This window comes from Notothenia rossii (genome assembly GCF_949606895.1).
Source record: "Notothenia rossii genome assembly, chromosome: 6".
Classification (NCBI taxonomy): Eukaryota; Metazoa; Chordata; class Actinopteri; order Perciformes; family Nototheniidae; genus Notothenia; species Notothenia rossii.
This window is the reverse complement of record NC_136909.1, coordinates 88,519,406-88,543,168: the sequence shown is the minus strand read 5'-3', so window position 1 is coordinate 88,543,168 and position 23,763 is coordinate 88,519,406. Positions and strand designations below refer to the sequence as shown.

At 42.4% G+C, this 23,763-nt stretch overlaps 1 protein-coding gene across 1 annotated transcript in view; it reads left to right on the top strand.

Moving 5' to 3' along the window:
* Window positions 1-23,763, top strand: part of LOC307044690 (uncharacterized protein) — a gene marked incomplete at its 5' end in the record, with an annotated part of 67,287 nt that overhangs the window by 19,464 nt on the left and 24,060 nt on the right. The gene's annotated exons all lie outside the window — the stretch shown is intronic.

Sequence of the window (23,763 nt, the reverse complement as noted above, 5' to 3'; positions counted from 1 at the left end):
AACCCTAACGCTAAATTAGGTAAAAACCCCACCCGGTAAAATTCGACAGCAATCTCTCCGGATGGTGTGTCTCAAGGGGTTAATGGATTCTAAAGGCCAGGGACACACCAAGCCGATTATCGGCGTCGTTGGGCGTCAGGCCGATGATGAGCGTCGACACGCCCTACTCAGATTGGTGTGTCCCGCACCGTCGTGTCTTTTCAGCCGTGCCGACACCTTTTCGGCCGAAAACCGGCAGTCGGCCACCTTTACGGACGAAAACTGGCAGTCGGCCAAAGGCTGTCGGCAAAAGAAATCACTCTGATTGGCTGTTCAGCTTAGCGAATCAGCGAATGAGAGGCGAAACGGAAGTGAGCTACCCAAACAAACGATTAAGATTTCATTTCCCTCCAGCTCTCCTCACAGGTTGGGGAAAGCCCCGTGAGCTTCTCGCTGTAGAGTGATAATGGAACACGCTATTTGTTTATATCGCGCAGTCTGTTCTTCTTCTCTCGGTTATAACGCAGTCTGTCTTCCGGTTGTTGCGTCTTTTGAATGACGAATACACACTACCGCCGCCTGCTGGTGAGGAGAGTTATTGCCACTAACGCATGCGCAGTTCGTACGTGCTTCTTGGCCGTCTGAAGTCTTTGCGGTGTGTTCCAGTGCGACACATGGCCAAGACGAGGAGACGAGAGGAGACACAACAGTCGGGGGTCCGTCTGTGTCAGTTCTTTGGTGTCAGCTTGGTGTGTCCGGGCCTTACGAGTCAGAAAGTTGACAATCCCCAGCATGACAAAGCGAACTTTGGTGTGAGGCAATAGGAACGGAAATGTGGGTGAGATGGTGGAGATAACACACGTTGGAAGGGCGGTCGAGAGGATGTTACACCTGAAATGAGAGTGAGATACCTGTACTCATCTCAGAGGTACATATTGTACTTTTTACTGGACTACACTTATCTGACAGCTGCGGTTACTCTACAAAGGAAAAACCAGATCACCAAAGAGCAGTGAAGAGATCACTTTGTGTGGTTTTAATGAACGTATTTATTCAAGCTGTGTCCAGGAAGCAGAACTCTACACAACAGAGGCTGCAAAGAGTCCAATCGGACATTATTCTGCAAAATTGCAAAAAAGTAATGACTTCCTGTTTTGATCAAACGCACTGCAGTTTAGTATAGCAGGAAACTCTGTTAAAGATCCCTTCCCAATAATTCTATTCACAAAAGCATTTGATCCTGTGAACGCAGCACAGACTGAGACTCAGTCCAACCAGTCTGACTGCTAACTGTAAAAAGTGAGGTGAGGACACACACACACACACACTCTCTCTCTCTCTCACACACACACACACACACACACACACACACACACACACACACACACACACACACACACACACACACACACACACACACACACACACACACACACACACACACAGACACAGGAAAGAGTTCCCTGTGAGGAGGAAGAGGAGTTCAGGCTGATGGGGGTCAGTCTGTCAGGAGGGCTACTGATGTGGAGGGGAAGGCAATTGGAGTGCACTAGGACCCAGCAGCCATCAGAGAGCTCACCTGGGCCTTTGCTCCTGAAACACCTGAGAGACTCTGGCTGCGTTTCATTGGTCGATCAACACGCCCTCCTGGCCCCCCCTCAGGAACTCTGATCTAAAGTCTAAACAGTGAAACTCAAACGTCTTAATGCAGTATTCTCACCTTGTTACATGTGTCCTGATAATGAAGAAGTGTTCTTGTACTAGACTGTAAAGTTACAACATGTACTTACAGGCAATATCTGTATCTGATGGCATTAGAATATATTCTATAAACTGTCATTCAACGGGAACTGTTTCTCTACTTTTGCTGACAGACTTTTAACATATTTCTAAGTTTTCTGTTTTCACAGAGCACATTAAGGTTTTAGTTTCTGATTAAACGGTGAGGGACTCTTTCTCTGTTGTAGTCTTCTCTTCAGGTGTTCTGTGTTAAACACCAGCTGAGCAGGACGGAAGCCATTTTGTTTCTTAGTCTTTGCTGTAAAATAAAATAACTCAAGTCCAAACACGTCAACAAACGAAAAGAAAAGGTGTGTTCAATTCAGTCGGGAAGCTCAAATATGGGCCAAAAATAAAAGCTAAAGGTGTTGGAGGAGGGGGAGGAGGAGGGGGAGGAGGAGGAGGAGGAGGAGGAGGAGGAGGAGGAGGAGGAGGAGGAGGACCTCCAGTGGTCACTCTGAGGAACTGCAGCTGGTTTCTGGTTTCTCACAGAGGAGGACGAAGGACTCAGATCTTTAGTTTCAGAAACATTAGTGAAACCACAGTGTGATAATAATCTGTTTCAGGTCCTCTATTCAACACTTCACTAAAGTACAAGTTTAAACATCAAAATATACTTAAAGTGCAAAAGTACTCATTCTGCACCAGTTCATAATAATATGTTTCACATTATTTAATAATAATAATGAATGAATCCGTCTGTTCACTTTAATGTAACAGCTGGTAAAGGAGGAGATTTTTCTTTTTTAAATAAAGGTCATATACAGTGCATTGTGCCTCGTGAATTCCACCAAGGAATCATATTTTAATATATAGTTAAGGCAGGACAATTTGGTGATTATATTTAGTGTTATTAATCTAGATCTGAAACGTTTACACAACATGTTCTTTACGTAAGTTATCACATACATGTACTTCAGAAAAAGTAGAATACTTGCTTCTAAGATGTAGAATGGTAGAAGAATAAAGTAGCAGGTAATGAAGTGAACTAAAGTAACTAAAAGCTGAACTGAAGTACAACACCTGAGTCAAGGTGCAGCAGTGAAATCCTGCATCAGCTCCATCTGGTGGAGCTTCCTCTGCTCTGGTTGGTCCTCACCACTGACTCGGGACAATAAGCAGACTATTCTCTGTCCAATCACAAACTACTAGTGTGTTCCTTTATTAAAGGACCTAAAATAATACAGAAAATCAATTTATTGTTTGTTTAAAAAATAAAATCAATACATTTATTTTCGTCATCTTTATTTTTTCCCCTTCAAATCTTCTGCTCTGAACTCCAAACACAGTTTCCTGTTGGCTGTTTAAAATGTATGAACCTCTAAAGTTAGTAAACAAACCATGTGAGAAAGGATACTCGCACTACCCTCTGCCGCCACTAGATGGAGACAGGAGACCACTAATGGATGGCTGACTGCTACAGTAATTTTGCAAACCACTCCAGTTGCTGATGATGAAAGCCACAACATGCAAATGAACATAATTTTCGGATCATTATTTTTTTTAATAATTCTTTATTCTATTTTATTCTATTTTATCCCTCTTGTATTAATCCCATTATTTTTAGTGACATCAATAGGCCTATTACCTGACCTTTAATCTGATCTCTAACTTTATTAGGTTCCTAAATACACTAGGTCCATACTTCTCATTCCTTTCAATAAGCATCAGCAGGCCTATTGTTTTAACTTTTACCCCTAAACTTAACCCATTGGGGTTAAATGCCTAAACATAAGTACATTATCTATGATCTCACCTTTTAATCTGACCCCTCAACCTTACCAGCTGGAAGCAGGGGCTTAACTCCAAATTCTATAAAATACATTAACCATCTTTCCCTTAAAATGCAACTACTAAACCATTCGGGCTCCTCGCCTAAACCCAAACCACATTCTCTCCCCACTTTTTCGTCCTGACCTTTCTTTCAGCCCCTATCCGGTCGAGCCCTATGTGGGGATAAAGAAAGGAAACGGGCCATAAACAGATACGGCCAAAGCGGCAAGAGGGGGCATCCGCCGTGACCACAGCTACCCTCCTCCGTGTCTCTGTCTTTCAAACTTAAATTACTCTGTCTACTGTACCTTTACACATTTCTGATTCAATCATGATTCCACGCTAAGATAAGAGCCGACACGCTATCTATGGCCCGTGCCCTTCCTTGGATCTCTGTATAACCATGAAGCCGTCGAGCGACATGGGGAGGTCCGGTGGCTTTACTTAACCGATTCCCAGCCAGTGCTTGGAGAAACGGGGGACTTATTCTGAACCGGGGTTTGATTGATTGAATCGCTCGTTTTCTCTGTTCTAATCACAAGCTCCTATTTGATCAGTCTTTAACCCACAATATTTACTCTATCCTTTCCATAGATTTGGAATCTAAGAAAAGAAGGAAAGAATAGAGAACGGCCAATATGACGTCCAGGGAGTACAATGACTTCCAGATTCTCACAAGAATCATCTTTAGGATCCTGCGTACCTACCACCACCAAGGAAAAATTAGGAAGACCATACAGGGCGCAAACAACCTCCTTCCACATTTGTTCTTGGCCAAAGACAAATTAGCAACTACATTTCGGCCCTACACCCCAACGGTAGAAACCTCCCATCTGCTTCAGGGCAATGCCACTAATTGGTTGCAGACTGGCTTACAGATTTCTGATGAGCACCACACTCAAACAATCACAGATCTGCTGTCTAAATTAAGGAAAATGACAGACGGAGAAGAACAAAGGGCCTGGGACATAGCCTGTCATTGGATAAAATCAAAATTCCACACAACAGAAAATTGGATTTTTATCCAAACGGCAGAAGACCTCAATCTGATGAACATCAGGATCGATGTACACAGACCCCCCTTTCTGGGGGACATTACCACTCCAGTCCACCAACTCGAGACTGGAGCATCCCGAGGCCTAAGCGGGGAACAACCTCCGGAGAAAAATAGGACACCCTTAGAGCCACCTACCCCCCTAACTATCACCAACAACCAATCAATCCCTCAGCCACAATTAATGGACAAGAATGTGGTTTTCCCTAACCGAGATTTAACTCCGGTTAGTCCCTCTACTCCGACCACCCGCCCTCCTAGGACTGAGATGCTAGACAACACATCTCTGACAACACACATGTTTCCGGAACCTAGACCGGAACGCTCCAGACCTCTAATAACAGAGGACTTCAATCTTTCCCCTTCTCCTCCGACAAGTCTGGCCACACGCCATGAACACCGGGGAAATAAGAAAAAGAATTGGTCCCTGAACCCTAAATGTGAGGTCCTAATAATTGGGGACTCCAATATCTCCCGTCTCCAACCGATAGAGAATATCAAAATACAGGTGGATAGCTTCCCAGGGGCCAATTTGGGCCAGGCCGCCTTTCTTATCAAACACATGACCCCAACATCAGGAGAGGTCCGAAAAGTTCTTCTGTGCTTTGGCCTCAACGATAGGGACAATAGCAACAGACCTATCGTATCAAATAATCTGGATCAGCTTTTAGCTTCCACCAGAGATACCTTCCCCAATGCCACAGTACGTATGACAAGCATCAACTACGCTCCGGAACTGTCATTTAGCACCATCAGAAACATCAGAACCCTTAATAAACTGATCATTCAAACCCCAAACTACATACCGGAACTGGAGCGTAAATACTTCTCCACCAAAGGGGACCGTATCCATTGGACCCCCTACACGGCTGAAAAAATGTGGGAATACTGGAAATCATTCCTAAACCTATAAAATAAGCCGAGGGACAGGACTATACTTCGGGACTTGTTAAACAGTAATTTGACCATAATCATTTTCCCTTTTAGAGTTTACTCCTTTCAAGGTAACAAGGCACCTAGAGGGTCTCCAAAACAAGAGGAGTTGAACTACAAAGTAATTCCTTTGGATAGGGGGTCTTTCACATATTTGTATATATTTTCAAAAAAATACATAAAAGGTCAAACTATACATGTTTCCTATTATTCCAAAGTGTATTGACTTGAACTGCACTAAGCAGCCATAGTGGTTTCTCTATAGAGGAGTCTAACTCTTTGTTTCCTTTTTTTACATCCTTTTGTTAGGAATCCTCTATGTACATATATACACTCCTTTTAGAGTGTCTAAAGTTAAAACTATACATGTTTCTTGAGCATATTTCCAAATCTATCTACTGGTAAGGAACCAATCACTTTAAGTGTTTCCTGTTAGGGGAGTCTAACTAAAAAACATAATCCTTGATAGGGGTCCTATATATTTTTTAGAGAAAGATAAAATATAAACACTATATATATTTGTTCTCATATCTTCCTCATCGTTTATTACTTCATCCCCTTGGATAGACTAGACAGAATTTAGTATTATTGTGATTATTTCTTTATAGTTTTCCTTTTTGAAATAAGATGTTAGGGAATGACAAGTTATTGTTATTTCTGTAATACTTAAAAAGTATATATACGTTGATTGATCATTTTCTATTTAATAAAAACACCAAAAATAATTGGATTCGGTTTGTTCCTTCCCTCCCTCCTTTCTTCTTAGTAATGATGCTGAATAAAGATGCTTATTTTTTACTCAACTACAGGTTTAATATACAGAACACAAATAATAATTACAGTAGGATGATGTTTATTAATTACTTTCTTATTCTACATATGACATAATAATAGGATTCTCTGCTCACTAAACTTAACCCAGACCTTTCCCCTCTCAGGCCTTCCGGGGTCCTGCCAGAGGGTAGCAGGTTTACAGAGAAAGCCTATTCCGGCTAAGGGAGAGTGGAACGTATGCACTGCCCAACTCCTGACCTCTGAACTTCTCTAACCAGTATCCCACCAGAGATACACCTCTTTCTCTCCCTCTCTCCGTCTATCTTCACCCTATTTCTAAAAGAGAACTTTTAATAGGTGGGTCGCTTAACCCTTAATACAACTACTTTATTCCAATCCTTTTTAACTCTCTTACTTATTCTAAAATAATACAAAAAGCGGTTGACTAACTCATTTTATTAAGTGAAGGCGCTGTAACATCCGCTTTATTCACTCCTAATATTAAAGACTTGTAATACGCAAATGCAAACATAACCTCTCTGAGAAGTAGCCTATTTAATTTTGGGATTCTTTTTCTATAAAAAGGATCTATGTATATTTATTTATTATAAATGATACCGTTTGGTTTCACCTTTATATAGACACAAACAATAAAAATAAAAAAAACAATAAAAAGTCTATTCCCCTCAAAAAGGGTCAGATAACAACCTTTACCGTGCTACCACGGAGCTAATAGAGTGCTAACGGATGCCGTCATGAGCTCAGGAGTATATGAACCATGACCCCGGACCGGATGTTGATACCGTTAGCCCACGGCTATTGGGGAGCGACATGCTATGCTAATGATGCTACTGAAAACACGAGTCAAAACCTAGGGAGGCTAATGGCTATGATTGTTCTCTCTATTTGGAGAGCTTTTTATGCTGCCGTTCATGAAGATTGCACTGGACAAATAGGAGCGTCAATAGTACATGACCCTATAAACCTCTTTTTAAAAAAACATAGTACTCTCTCTGTTTTTAGATGAATGACAAACTATGGCAACTTGATCTTCAGATAATCCTGGTTTTTTTAGACAACAAAACGGATTATTTTGACTAATATTTTGGGGTTTTTTCTGATTCAAAGACCATTTGTCTTTCAATTTTAACCACTAAAAATAACCAATAAAGTACTCTTCCCCTTCACAAGCTTAATCCAAAGGAACCTCTCCGGTCACTCAGGGTTTATGACAATCCCTCTGGTATCCTTTACAATAATAATAAATTGTTTTTAATAAACAAACCATGTGAGAAAAGGATACTTGCACTACCCCCTGTCACCACTAGATGGAGGCAGGAGACCACGAATGGATGGCTGACTGCTACAGTATTTTTGCAAACCACTCCAGTGGCTGAGGATGGGAGTCACAACATGCAAATGAACACAATTTTCGGATCGTTTAGTTTGAAAAATAAATCTTTATTTTATATTATTCTAAGCTGACCCCTAAACTTAACCAATTGAGGTTAAATGCCTAAACATAAGTACATTATCCATGCTTTTCTTTCTTGTGAGGGTACATCAGCTGACCTATCACCTTACCTTTTAACCTGACCCCTAAACTTAACCATTTGGGGTCATATGCCTAAACATAACTGCAATGTCCATACTTCTCATTCTTTGTAGTATACATCAGTAGACCTATCACCGTACCCTTTAACTTAACCGATTGAGGTCTGGTGCCTAAACATAAATACTATATCCGTACTTCTCATTCTTTGTAATATGCATCAGCGGGCCTATCACCTTACCCTTTAACCTGACCCCTAAACTTAACCATTTGGGGTCATATGCCTAAACATAAGTACATTATCCATGCGTTTCCTTCTTATTAAGTATACTTCAGCTGACCTATTATCTTACCTTTTAATCTAACCCCTAAACTCAACCATTTGAGGTCATATGCCTAAACATAACTGCAATGTCCATACTTCTCATTCTTTGTAATATACATCAGCAGGCCTATCACCTTACCCTTTAACCTGACCCCTAAACTTAACCGGTTAGGATCTGGTGCCTAAACATAAATACTATGTCCATACTTCTCATTCTTTTAGTATGCCTCAGCAGGTTTATTACCTTACCTTTTATCTGACCCCTAAACTTAACCAATTGGGATTTGGTGCCTAAACACAAATACTAGGTCCATGCTTCTCAGTATTTTTAAATATACAACAACAGACCTATTACCTCACCCTAATCTTACCCCTAGACTTAACCTATTGGGGTTTGGTACCTAAACATAAATACTAGGTCCATGCCTCTCATTCCTTTTAAATATACATCAGCAGGCCTATTACTTTACCTTTAATCTGACCACTAATCTTAACCACTCTGGCTCTTTGCCTAAACCTAAACCACATTCTCTCCCCACTTTTTCATCCTGATCTTTCTTTCAACCCCTTTCTGGGCGAGGCCCTTTTGGGTGTAACGTAAGGAAACGGGCCATAAACAGATACGGCCATTGCGGCAAGGGGAAGGCATCCGTTGGTAACCACCTACTAACCTCCCTGTCTCTGTCCTTCAAGCTTAATTACTCTGTCTACTTCACCTTTACACACTTATGACTCAGTCATGATGCTGAGCTAGGGCATGAGCCGACACGTCCTCTAGTGCGCGTGCCTTTCCTTGGATCTCTGTATAACCATGAAGTCGTCGGGCGACATGGGGAGATCTGGGGGCCTTTTCAAAAACAAAGACCACAGAGCATTGAGAGCAGTGTTGGGAAAGTTCACTTTCTACATGAACTGGTTCAGTTCACAGTTCACACATTTTTAAATGAACTAGTTCAGTTCATAGTTCATAATTCAAAATGTTGAACTAAAGTTCATGGTTTCAAAAATGAACTAATTTATAGTTTATAGTTATCTTTTCAATACGTTGCTGCGAGCTATTATTTGTCAAAATGATTGCCATAACCCATATAGAACCACAGACAGCAATCAGAATACTGGCATTTCCATAACGCTTTGCTGCCGCCCATTCAGTCCACACTAGTAGCAGCTGCAGCTTTCATCTCTACATTATATTTTCAAAAACATGAGGAAAAACGTGCTGATTGAATGGTCTTTATTAAGTATAATAATCTAAATATACTTAAAGTACCAAAAGTGAAAGTAGTCATTGTGCAAACATATAACATATAAACATGTGCCGACATAACTCTGTACTAACACAACACGAGGTAGGAACCAGGCTGAGGTATGAAACTAAGGTTGTACCTCAAAGTTCAATATTCAAAGTGCAAAACATTTAAACATTAATTCTCTTTTCATTAAGTCAGTCGCATTCTTTTTTTTTCCTGACTTGTTTGCCCAAAGAACAAAAAGTTCTATAACTTGGGTCATAACTTGGGTGCAATATTCAGCCCAAATGAATGAGGCAAAAAAGGTAAAAAAAATTAGGTAAAAAAACCCAATAACTTAAAGAGTCAGTCAGAGTCCAAGGCCCATGGACAGTACTGCTATTACTTTCTGTCCAGTGTGAGTGAAAATACTGAGTGAAGATCTGTCACCACTGGTTACAGTTCAAATAAATAACTAAAATAACTAAATCACAAATAATAATTTGTGAAAATAAAAAAAGAGTCCAAAAGTGTGCAGGGGCAAGGACATTGTTACTTTCTGTCCATCCTGAAAAGGCCTTATCTGAATGAAGATCCTCTGTCACTGGTCAAAGTGGTCTGGTCTCTCCCTGGTGGATCTGCTGTTTTGGTCACAGTGGTCTGGTCTCTCCCTGGTGGATCTGCTGTTTCGGTCACAGTGGTCTGGTCTCTCCCTGGTGGATCTGCTGTTTCGGTCACAGTGGTCTGCTCACTCCCTGGTGGATCTGCTGTTTCGGTCACAGTGGTCTGGTCTCTCCCTGGTGGATCTGCTGTTTCGGTCAAAGTGGTCTGGTCACTCCCTGGTGGATCTGCTGTTTCGGTCACAGTGGTCTGGTCTCTCCCTGGTGGATCTGCTGTTTCGGTCAAAGTGGTCTGGTCTCTCCCTGGTGGATCTGCTGTTTCGGTCACAGTGGTCTGGTCTCTCCCTGGTGGATCTGCTGTTTCGCTCACAGTGGTCTGCTCACTCCCTGGTGGATCTGCTGTTTCGGTCACAGTGGTCTGGTCTCTCCCTGGTGGATCTGCTGTTTCGGTCACAGTGGTCTGGTCTCTCCCTGGTGGATCTGCTGTTTTGGTCACAGTGGTCTGGTCTCTCCCTGGTGGATCTGCTGTTTCGGTCACAGTGGTCTGGTCTCTCCCTGGTGGATCTGCTGTTTCGGTCACAGTGGTCTGGTCTCTCCCTGGTGGATCTGCTGTTTCGGTCACAGTGGTCTGGTCTCTCCCTGGTGGATCTGCTGTTTCGGTCACAGTGGTCTGGTCTCTCCCTGGTGGATCTGCTGTTTCGGTCAAAGTGGTCTGGTCACTCCCTGGTGGATCTGCTGTTTCGGTCACAGTGGTCTGGTCTCTCCCTGGTGGATCTGCTGTTTTGGTCACAGTGGTCTGGTCACTCCCTGGTGGATCTGCTGTTTTGGTCACAGTGGTCTGGTCTCTCCCTGGTGGATCTGCTATTTCGGTCACAGTGGTCTGGTCTCTCCCTGGTGGATCTGCTGTTTCGGTCAAAGTGGTCTGGTCTCTCCCTGGTGGATCTGCTGTTTTGGTCAAAGTGGTCTGGTCACTCCCTGGTGGATCTGCTGTTTTGGTCAAAGTGGTCTGGTCACTCCCTGGTGGATCTGCTGTTTTGGTCACAGTGGTCTGGTCTCTCCCTGGTGGATCTGCTATTTCGGTCACAGTGGTCTGGTCTCTCCCTGGTGGATCTGCTGTTTCGGTCAAAGTGGTCTGGTCTCTCCCTGGTGGATCTGCTGTTTTGGTCAAAGTGGTCTGGTCTCTCCCTGGTGGATCTGCTGTTTTGGTCAAAGTGGTCTGGTCACTCCCTGGTGGATCTGCTGTTTCGGTCACAGAGGTCTGGTCTCTCCCTGGTGGATCTGCTGTTTCGGTCACAGTGGTCTGGTCACTCCCTGGTGGATCTGCTGTTTTGGTCAAAGTGGTCTGGTCACTCCCTGGTGGATCTGCTGTTTTGGTCAAAGTGGTCTGGTCTCTCCCTGGTGGATCTGCTGTTTTGGTCAAAGTGGTCTGGTCACTCCCTGGTGGATCTGCTGTTTCGGTCACAGAGGTCTGGTCTCTCCCTGGTGGATCTGCTGTTTCGGTCAAAGTGGTCTGGTCTCTCCTTGGTGGATCTGCTGTTTTGGTCACAGTGGTCTGGTCACTCCCTGGTGGATCTGCTGTTTCGGTCACAGTGGTCTGGTCACTCCCTGGTGGATCTGCTATTTCGGTCACAGTGGTCTGGTCTCTCCCTGGTGGATCTGCTGTTTCGGTCACAGTGGTCTGTTCTCTCCCTGGTGGATCTGCTGTTTCGGTCACAGTGGTCTGGTCACTCCCTGGTGGATCTGCTGTTTCGGTCACAGTGGTCTGGTCTCTCCCTGGTGGATCTGCTGTTTCGGTCACAGTGGTCTGGTCTCTCCCTGGTGGATCTGCTGTTTCGGTCACAGTGGTCTGGTCTCTCCCTGGTGGATCTGCTGTTTCGGTCACAGTGGTCTGGTCTCTCCCTTGTGGATCTGCTGTTTCGGTCACAGTGGTCTGGTCTCTCCCTGGTGGATCTGCTGTTTCGGTCACAGTGGTCTGGTCTCTCCTTGGTGGATCTGCTGTTTCGGTCACAGTGGTCTGGTCTCTCCCTGGTGGATCTGCTGTTTCGGTCACAGTGGTCTGGTCACTCCCTGGTGGATCTGCTGTTTCGGTCACAGTGGTCTGGTCACTCCCTGGTGGATCTGCTGTTTCGTTCACAGTGGTCTGGTCTCTCCCTGGTGGATCTGCTGTTTCGGTCACAGTGGTCTGGTCTCTCCCTTGTGGATCTGCTGTTTCGGTCAAAGTGGTCTGGTCTCTACCTGGTGGATCTGCTGTTTCGGTCACAGTGGTCTGGTCTCTCCCTGGTGGATCTGCTGTTTCGGTCAAAGTGGTCTGGTCTCTCCCTGGTGGATCTTCTGTTTCGGTCACAGTGGTCTGGTCTCTCCCTGGTGGATCTGCTGTTTCGGTCACAGTGGTCTGGTCTCTCCCTGGTGGATCTGCTGTTTCGGTCACAGTGGTCTGGTCTCTCCCTGGTGGATCTGCTGTTTCTTGCTTCCTGTAAAAACAAAAACAAGATATGCTCTGACTGTTATTTTCATGCAGCTCACCTCTGCACACCAATATACTCATCAATCAATGTTTATTTATATAGCCCAATATCACAAATGTTACATTTGTCTCAGTGTCACAGTTTGTACAGAATATCAGTATGACAATACGACACCCTCTGTCCTTAGACCCTCACATCGTACAAGGAAAAACTTCCAGAGAAAACCCCACAGTTTAAAGGGAAAAATGGGAGAAACCTCAGGGAGAGCAACAGAGGAGGGATCCCTCTCCCAGGACGGACAGACGTGCAATAGATGCCGTGTGTAAATTGAAAAGATAATACATTTGCAACATAGGTAGACTCATCTCCATTAGCAATACATTGTACTTCTATAGCCCAAAAAACAGGTCACAACAATAATATATCTACCTTCAAATATTTTTGTTGGCATTCAAGATCAGCTGCTTCTCAAAGTTGTCATCTCCCAGCCGGTTTCTCCTGGGCCTGAATGAGATGCAAGAAGAAGAAGAAAGAAGAAGAAGAGAAGGCATTTTAACATCATGATTATTGTGGCAAACATTGTAACAGTAATCTGTATTAAAGGAATTGTGTACTGAGGCAAATGGCAATTACTGAAATAATTAGATGAGGAATATAATCACAGCTCATCCCTACCTGAAGATTTGACCACCGATGCTGAAGAGCCTCTCTACCGGAGCGCTTGAGGGCAGTGCTGTGTTTTATGAACAGCCTTTTGAGTTTTGGAAACTGCATGTACTCATCAAACCCATCTGTGGTTGGGGCATCCAAATACGTGTCCACATCAGATTTTTGAGGAACCTGAGGGTTTCTGTTAAATCTGAAGAATGAAGCTGCAGGATCTTTCTTGTTACTTTCGCCACTGGACTGGGTTTGACCTGAGTCTCTTGCATCCGAGTCTTCAGAGTTGCTTTGCAATTCTCTTTTCAGCATCAATCTGTACTGCACATGTTTCTCCTCATCTTGGACCCAGTCAAGCTTGAATCTTGGCACCAGTATAGCGGACAGTATGTGCTCCCTCTTCTCCAGAAGACCTGCCAGCCTTGTGCTCAGTGACTGCAAGATGCTCTTTATGAGGGGACGGCATGTAATGAGACCCTCTGCAGCAGTGGGTTTTGTGCTCTCATCCAACAGGTCATTCATATGACATTGCAGTTGCACAATGGTTGGAGCCAGGTACCAAAGAAAGATGTTCTTCTCTGCTTGGAGGATGTTTAGTGCAAGTGCCAAAGGCCTCATCACATCCACAAACTTGTGTATGAAGTTGACTTCATCTGGTGAGAATCGACGAAAGCCAAACTCATCACTCACATCGTGCAGGAGCAGCTTGTCATGTAGGGGAGTGGCATCATTTGCAGAGGTGACCTCATCCACATTCATTTCTGCCTTGGTAGTTAGTGTTGCAATGCGAGACAGTCGCTCCATGGAAAGAAATACAGAGTTCCATCTTGTGTCATTTGGCGCAACAAAGCTAATCCCAAGCTTTTCCTCCACAGTATCAGAAGCCTTTGAACTCCGCTTAACCTTGTTCCACAGAGCAGATGCTTTTGCAAAAACAGCCCTCGACATTGCTTTGTAGCATTTTTCAGTTCTGTATCTTTGGCCACTAGATTCAAGGTGTGAGCCATGCACCTTCTGTGAGGGGGGAGAGAGGGATGATTCAAATCTGACAGAGGCTCAGGCTCCATCTGGTCATCTTCATCTGAGCTCTCACTGGCGGCAGCAAAGGCTGAATCTGGTTCATTGGCATCTTTACTTTCAGTTTCATCAAAGTTGACCACTGCACTGAAAAAAAAGGCAGTTGGATTAACATGATTTTAATATGGAAACCGGTTGCACACATTAAAAACACGTGTACTCAAAACTATTCCATTATGTTAAAGACACACAACTATGTTATGTCAAAGAAACATGAAATTGATATGTTAATGTGAATATTTCCTTTAATATAGGTATATTCATTTACCCTATGTTTAACCAACATGACTTTTTATGTTCATTATAGGCTTTTAATATACTCAGTATATTTCATTTGTACCTGTTAAAGCCACATGAATGTCTTGTTTAAACTCCATGCTATAGTTTTCTGTTTAATCTACCTAGTGCTCAAGGGGTACATAAGATTATTTATTTCATGTGAATAGAGGCATGTCGTACATTCTTCTACAGGATCCATCCTAATCTCTTATATCTACAGCATTTATCGTAACATTTTAAAACAAATAGTCAATAAAGACAAACACATTTCTTTGAACAACATTCATGTATTTTTCTCAAAAAATAAAACAATATTAACAACCACCACACATCCAGATGAGCTTTTGGTTTTTCCATCACGCAGCCCCAGGAGAATTAACAAATACATTGAAAATAAAGAAATAGAAGAAATAGAAAAAGTTTGTGATGCATGTACATATACATTATTGTGTTAGAACACAGCAAGCAGGAAACTATTCTCCCGACCAAAAGAAAGGTTTATTGGGCCAAATGGCAAAGAAAGGCTTATTTTTGTAACTCATTCATAGTAAACAATTAACAGAAAATGTCAACGCCTAGCCGAAAAAAGGAAATGTTCTTACAAATCCATTATTTAAATAGTACCCTGCTAATATGAAAGGGCACTTTAATACAAAAAAGCAATGGCATTGCTTTGGAAAAATACATGACAGTTTAATAATGGACTGGTTTCTCACCACGTATGCACTAAAGAAAGTACTACAAATAAAAACAAGAACTGACATTTTGAAGTAGCGCAATTAGTACATTCTGAAACACATGACAAGTGGTACATTCTGAAAACACATGACCCCAGGAAAAACCCACATTTCTGAAACATGCAAATCAATACAGCAAAAAGCATGAGCAAAAGAAGTGCAAGACAGTTGTATCGATGAAAGTCCAGTATGAATGCTGTAAAAGTGCACAATGGTCCATGGCAACAGCTCACTCAAACAGTTTGTTTTTAAACGCTTGGGCTTTCTTGGAGAGCATGTTGCCGTCTAGCTCCATCAACATTTGCTGGAGCACTTTGAACGTGCACTTCAGTTTAGGGGGGTCGTTCAGGTTCATTGCATACATTAGTCCAAACAGCATGGTAGCAGCGAGTGCAATGTTGTCCACATCAGTTAGTACCTGTTGGCATTTCAGGACAATCTGTCCTCTGGTCTCATCTTTCCTCTGGTCTCATCTGTCCTCTGGTCTCATCTTTCCTCTGGTCTCATCTGTCCTCTGGTCTCATCTGTCCTCTGGTCTCATCTGTCCTCTGGTCTCATCTGTCCTCTGGTCTCATCTGTCCTCTGGTCTCATCTGTCCTCTGGTCTCATCTGTCCTGTGGTCTCATCTGTCCTCTGGTCTCATCTGTCCTCTGCTCTCATGGTGGAATTGTGTTTGGCAACATAAAGTCCCACCGTAATCCCCTGAATGGACCGCAGAATGACGTCTTCATCTTCTGCCTGCAGAGCGCACAGTCACAAAAGGAACAGAGTGAGATCTAACAAATCAATACATATATATACCCATTACTAAGTCCCTGTGTCTAACAAGTACATTTGGTCAGATTTCAGTACTTTTAAGCCTCCTTGTTATCTGATATACTCCTGTCTGACCTGATAAAGAATGTTTCATTTCCTGTATCAGTTTTAAATTAAAAGCCCTCTAGCTTTTCAGTGTAGTCTGGCTATTAAACAAAAAACAGGGATGTTCACTTACTTTAGGCTGTATACTATGTGGTGTTTCAATAAATACATATTTTAAAGCAAAACAAAAAAATCAAAAGGTCAAATATTACTTCTACTGACCACAAACTCTCTCATTGAGGTACACACACAGAGGTACACACACAGAGGTACACACACAGAGGTACACACACAGAGGTGCACACACAGAGGTACACACACAGAGGTACACACACAGAGGTACACACACAGAGGTACACACACAGAGGTACACACACAGAGGTACACACACAGAGGTACACACACAGAGGTGCACACACAGAGGTACACACACAGAGGTACACACACAGAGGTACACACACAGAGGTACACACACAGAGGTACACACACAGAGGTACACACACAGAGGTACACACACAGAGGTACACACACAGCCCCTTGAGAAGACAATCCCGGCCTAAATCGACATCATCAACCTAAGTGAAGGGGAATAAGAAAATAAAGAATCTGTTTTGCTCAATGAAATGTGTACACTATTGACTCGATGTATAATTTCCTTAAAATGAATTCTTACTTGAGTCATGTTTGACATAATACAGTTCAGACGCTGGCCTATCTGTCCTCCTCTCTTCTCATAAACCTTCAGAAGTTTGTCAGACAGCACATCCAGCTGAGAGAGAAATCTTGATTGGAGGGGCAGGGTTGTTATACGCTTAAACTCCGCATTTATCAAAGAAAACAAAATATCACAGTCATAAAAATCATGAAATCATTTCATTTTCTAATGATGTCATGATTGTAGTTGTGTGCTTGCCTCAAAACGATGCAGAGAAACTAGTCCATGCATTTGTTACTTCAAGGCTAGCTTATTGTAACTCTTTATTATCAGGGTGAACCAAAAACTCAGTGAAGTTGCTTCAGCTGATTCAACATGTATTGACCAGAGCACGGAGAAGGGACCACATCACTCCTGTTTTGGCTCTATAGTGAGAATAACTTTTTATATCAAGTACGAACAACCAGGTTAGACTACATTACATTTCATTTAGTTACGTTTTTTTCCAAAGCGACTTAAAATAAGTATTACTGATGTAAGACTACATAAAAGAAACACCCTTATAGCCATGTAAACAAACAAAACATGATCACTTTGTGAAGGAGGCTTGATCGCAGAATGTTTGGCTTTTGCCTCTCACTTTCTGAATCACTTTTGCCTAATAAATCAGAACATGTGTATATCCCTGCAATGTTTGCAGTATGTAAATGTTATCAATAAATATTCAGAAATCGTCAGACTAATATCAGTTTTCAATTAGTTAAGGCGAGACACAGCAGGCAAAAACATCGTTTTTCATGCCCATGTCAATTTTGAGATTTTGTGCTATTTTGATTCAATAAGATGTTTTCTTTCAGGCTTTTGGAAGGAAAACGTACAAAATACACATTTAGGTGTTTATTTTACTATAGTTTGTCTATTTCCGTCGGTAGATTTCTCCTAAATTCACCAAAGGTTAGCAATCTAACGTAACATAAAGTGCCGTGACCGCTGTTTGCTCCATGTCATGAGAGGTACCGTTGGAAAGCTCAGGTTCTCCTGCACAATCTCATCGGATCCAAATATGGTCATTTCCTTTGTATCAGCAACCAATCGTGAAAGTACAAAGGGGTCATCTGACCAAAGAACGGAATCTTATTGGCTGGTGTCAATTTCTGACAACGTGATTCGTTCAGATGCGTCACGTGGTGCGCCATGACACTTCCTTGTTTATATTTGCGCTGAAAATTTTAATCTCAAAATGCCGAAACATCCGCAAAAAAATCGTTCAAAGAGAAGAGGACAACAATTGTCACTTGCACGTAGCAAGGTAGAAGACAAAACAAATTACCCTGAACCTGAAAAACCTTCACTTAGTGCGTCAATGCGCAAGCTGTCACCCAAAGAGCAGGAGGGTTTAGATAGCGCCACACAGCAGTGGCTGATAATACATGTAGCGCGGCTGAATGAACTGCTCAGTGGGTTGATTTGCCCAAATTGCGCAGGGACAGGGCTCAAAGTTAACATCGATCCGCAAAACCATGGTTTCTGTAGCAGCTTAATTTTAGAGTGCAGTCTGTGTGATGGTGGGTACCGCAAAAGTGTGTACACATCTACATGTCTTCAAGACGAAACCAGGAAGGATGTTGCTTTTGATGTGAATGTGAGAATGGTGCTCTTAGCGCACGAGTTAGGCTTGGGCTATGCAGCTCTGAAGAAAATAAGCAAAGTGTTGGGGATTCCTGCACTTCATCTCAAAACCTATCAGAGACATGACAAGAGAGTGACAGGTATAGAAACAGGATTGAGACCAAGAAAACTTGAACTATTGAATTCAGAGTATAACTTATCAGGACATTCAGTTGAATTATTTTTTTCTCTTATTAGTGGCAGAAATAGAGAGAGGCCTGGAGTCACTTCACAGGACAAGGGAGCAGGTCAGGCAGGCTTATGCAGATGTGGACCCAGATGTTGCAGAGTTGCTGAGGGAGGATGCAGAGGCAGTTATAAACATCAGCGTGTCATTTGATGGCACATGGCAAAAGCGAGGCTTCACATCCCATTATGGGATCGGTGTGTGCATTGACATCCTTACTGGATTGGTGATAGACTATGAAATCCTATCATCCTATTGCCATGCTTGTGCTCTAAAGGGAAATGCCAAGCAAGAGCAAAAGATTACAGAAGAGGAGTATGACAGTTGGCGACAGACACATAGTGATTGTGCAAGAAACTTTGCAGGGTCAAGCAAGGCAATGGAGCAGGAGTCAGCCAAGAGGATGTGGGCCAGGTCTGTGAATCGCCACCAGGTGCGGTACACAGAGATGTTGTCAGATGGGGATAGCGCAGCATTTAGGGAGGTGGTTGCACTGAACCCATACCCTGGGCATGAAGTGGTGAAATTAGAGTGCATTAATCATGCCCACAAGCGAATGGGTACAGCACTCACAAAAATGAGTTCACAGAAAAAGTTAGGAGGGAAGGGTGTAGGGAAGCTGACTGCAAAGAAATGCAAAACTTTGCAAAATTATTACAGGGGGGCAATTCTCAACAACCAGGGTTCAATCGATAAAATGAAGGGAGAAATATGGGCAGGTCTCCTCCACGGCATGTCTACTGATGACAGCCCCTTACACACCAGGTGCAATCCCTCCTGGTGTTGGTATAGGAAAGCAGAGGATAATGGGGAAACACCTGGTAGCCACAAAGAACATGCTGGAAACTTTTTAAAGCGAGAGGTGGGGGAGAAGCTTATCCCTGTGTACCACCGCATGTCAAGTGACAGCCTGCTCCAGAGAATGCAGCATGGAGGTACTCAAAATGCCAATGAGTGCCTCAACTCTGTGATATGGGCGCGGTGTCCAAAAACGGTCTTTGTGGGGAAAAGCAGGGTTGAGGCAGCTGCAAGTATGGCCATCTCCACCTTTAATGAAGGTGCCTCTGCCATGCTGGCTGTTATGGAGAAGTTGTGGCTCCAGAGCACAGCTGTTACTGTCAGCGCAATGAGACAAAGTGATTTGCTGAGAATTTCAAAAGCTGAGGCCATTACATCTGCTAGTTTGAAATATAGGCGCAAGAGTCTAAGCACAGCAAAAAAGGTGAAAAGACATCAGCAGGAGATGCAGGAGGGGCCTACTTATGGAGCAGGCATGGACTAGGGTGGCAGTTCTGCAGTGCGTGTGTTACTGTGGTCGTAGTGTGTGTGTGTTACTGTGGTTTTGTTCATCAGGTACATACTGTGTTACTCAGTTTTCAGTTGTATTGTGTTTTATATGTTCTATATTGTTGTTGTTGTAAGTATTAGATTAGATATTGTGTCTGAAAATAGTGTCTTCCAATAAAAAAAATATGGAATTTGACAATACATATCTTTAAAGGTCGTTTTCTCAAAATGAGTTTTTTCTCCTACTCTGAGCACAAAATGTCCACTTCAGTAGCACGTAGACACACCAAACCTTCCAGTTATATTCCTATCCATATTCTGAAGGCTTTTACAGAAGGGTTTGTTCATTTATCATTCATAGCCTGAATTATATAACATTTTATACTTAAAAACATGGCGAAAATTGATATTTTAGGGCTGTTGACAGTATTTTCTGATTTATTTAGTGATAAAAAGAGATATAAAAAATCCCTTCTGTAAAAGCCTTCAATTCTAATATGACAACAAAATTAAACAAGAATTTTGAACCTGGCTTTATCCAATAAAAAAAATTTGTTTCCTGAAATGTGTTAAAATATGCGCATATTTAATGAGATTATGGCTAATTTGCATATTTAAACATGCTATTTCTGAAAACTTGTAATACAAAAAACAATTGCCTTATTGTAAGTAATTAACTGGAGAAATTTCTAGCTGATATCTTTAAGTTAAACAAATTACCCTATTCACCTGTAGTGTCTCGCCTTAAAGATCAAGTTTAAGTTACTCAAGTAAATCACAGAAAACATTTGAATACTCACCATTTACTACAGAGCCTTTGGAACAATGTTCAAAGCAAGGCTGAGGTCAATCTTCTCCACATCAATTACCTATCACAGAAAAACTGATTTGAAATTATTTCATTATTCACACACAAATAAAACAAAAATGTTCTGCTCCTTAAAGGCGACATTTACCATTTAATGATGTACCTTTAGGTTAATATGAACCGACTTCGGCCGAGATGGGCGCCTCCAGTGTAAAAAGCTACAGTTGCCTGTACAGAGATGTTTTCACCTCATGAACCCGAGCGCGATGAGTTCACCCAAAATTAAAAATAAAAATCCGCGCTGTTTGAGCAACAGCCAACCCGATACATCTGGCCATTGTTGTCTGGTGTTCTTTATCAGAAAATACTTCTTTATAGAACTCGGCACAACAAGGTTGGTGGGTGATAGCCGCCGTGCTGTTGAGTTGCAATTATAACTTCCACAAGCTGAATGTTAAGACTCAGTAGCTTGGTGCTAAAGCTAGAATCAGTGGATATGTATTTTGCCGTTTAGTTTTCCATAGCACTCATTCATGCATATTTTACTTTTCCTCAGGACACTGACCATGAAGAACGATTGCTGAGAGGTGTGTCTGTGGCCATCCTCACCGTCATTGAAGATGATGATGCCGCCATATCACCAAATGTGCGAGACGTGGCTGTTGTGTGGGAAGGGACCATTGTACTGCATGACCTGCCAGACCTCTCTACTGCCTTTCCTCTTCGGCCTACTTTATGCAATGAACATGGATTATCCAAAGGAGATGAGGTATACCTTTGAAGCCATTCAGACTATCTTTTACGAGCTTGGCTCTCGATGCTCGCAGCGCATAAGGTCTCGGAAAACAAAGCTTTTGCTGTGAATGTTAATGGGGAAGCCAGATATGACTTTAATCTATGTTTCGCCTGTTCTAGTGCATTGTGGTTAGTGCTCATGTAAAACCTCACAGCATTCATTTCATTTTAAGCATATAAGTTCTCTTCTGAAATAGGGAATCAAAGAATGTGTGGATGTGTAAGCTGCCAGTTCAAAAGAGGGGCATATCCAGTATTTCTACTGTTCAAGTTCATTGTTAGTGATCAGATACAACTTCAATGTATGTACATGCTTGCACATGCAGTCATTTTAAGCATGAAGTCCCATTTGCCTGTGAAATTGAAATGTGTGGAATTGTGAGTTGCCAGTTGACAAGAGGCACTGGATTGTAATTGTTATATTTGTTTATTTTTAAAATTCTTTGATTGTGATGTGCTGAAGAGGCTGAGGCCTAATTTATCACAATGATGTCAGGTGTGTGAATCCTATTTTGACCTGATGGATAAAAGCAGAAGCAGAAACGATCCTCAGAATCTGTGTTCAAAAGGCCATCATCATTTTCTGTTTAAAACAGCTTTGCTAGATGTTTATTATGTCAATAAATGTCCTTAACGTGTGCTATGTTGCAAAACGTGCATTTTTTCAAATCCATATCTTCAGCATGTGAAGAATGCATGTTATCAACGTCTAGCAAAGCTGCTTTAAACAGAAACTGATGATGGCATGGGGTCTGCGAGACACAGAGGAACTCAGCCTGAGCACACACACTCTCACAGCCAGGCTGTGTGTGTGTGTGGAAATCCGTTACGTCACTTTACTCAGGAAGTAAACAATGGAAAAAGAGAAATGTCCACTGAGGCGTTCTGGGGCAGCATAGACAGGTCTTCTCTGTGTTAGAGTTTTACTCCCTACAGGGTGTACTTTGAGGGTTTGTGACTCTGCAGACCGTTAACATGCAGAAAAAGCTTCATAACACACAAGGGGACGGGTAAGAACCAGGAAAGCATGACATGGGACCTTCAAGAGAGAATGTTTTTCGTGCTTGTGGACAAAAGATGTTACAAGATGTTCATATCATTGAATCTGAATAAAGAAACTGAATAAATAATGGGCTCTTTTTTTGTTTGTTGATTTTAGTTTATTTTCAATGTCCGACATCAATGTTGATTGCAGCCTTCAGCGTGGCAATATCTCAATGTTGATTAAATTACTTTTTGCTATCTGGGAGGGCTCTGATGTGGGCTAAAGTATTGTTAGAAACTGATCAATCTGTTCATAGTACTGGCAGCAGGGTCTCTGCTGTTAGCAGGGTCTGAGACTCACAGAGACCCACAGAGCACCATGCAGCACATGGCTTTCCTACCCAGGAATAAGTCTTTGAAAGGCGGGGAAAAGTGGTGATAGTGATAGCAGAAATAGTGATTCCAATGCAAAGAGAGTTTACCCAGAGAACAGGCTGCTCCACAGCACTTTACAAGCCAGGAAAAGTGATTGAATCCTGGGTATACATGTTTTAAATAGTCTGATACCTCCAGGGCGCATCACCGTATTTTACAAGCCAGGGAAGGTGCCTGAATCCTGGGTAAACATTGTTTAATTGTTTAAGTGTTTTTAAATGTGTGGAACAGTGTTTTGTCACTTTCAAAACTCTCCCGTCATTGACCGGAGAAATGGGGTCGATGTTGTATTCAATCTGACCATTAATATTCCAGTGAGACGAAGTACGTACAATGACCGGAGTGATCCCATGTTAATTTTTTCCCAAAACCGGAGCATTCCATCACCCTAATTTACGAAAAACCCCACCCGGTAAAATTTGACTGGAATCTGTCCGGATGGTGTGGCTCAAGGGGTCAATGGATGTCTAAGAGTCCGAAAGTTGACAATCCCCAGCATGACAAAATGAACTTTGGTGTGAGGCAATAGGAACGGAAATGTGGGTGAGATGGTGGAGATAACACACGTTGGAAGGGCGGTCGAGAGGATGTTACACCAGAAATGTGAGTGAGATACCTGTACTCATCTCAGAGGTACATATTGTACTTTTTACTGGACTTCACTTATCTGACAGCTGCGGTTACTCTACAAATGAAAAACCAGATCACCAAAGAGCAGTGAAGAGATCACTTTGTGTTGTTTTAATGAATATAGTTATTCAAGCTGTGTCCAGGAAGCAGAACTCTACACAACAGAGGCTGCAAAGAGTTCAATCGGACATTATTCTGCAAAATTGCAAAAAAGGAA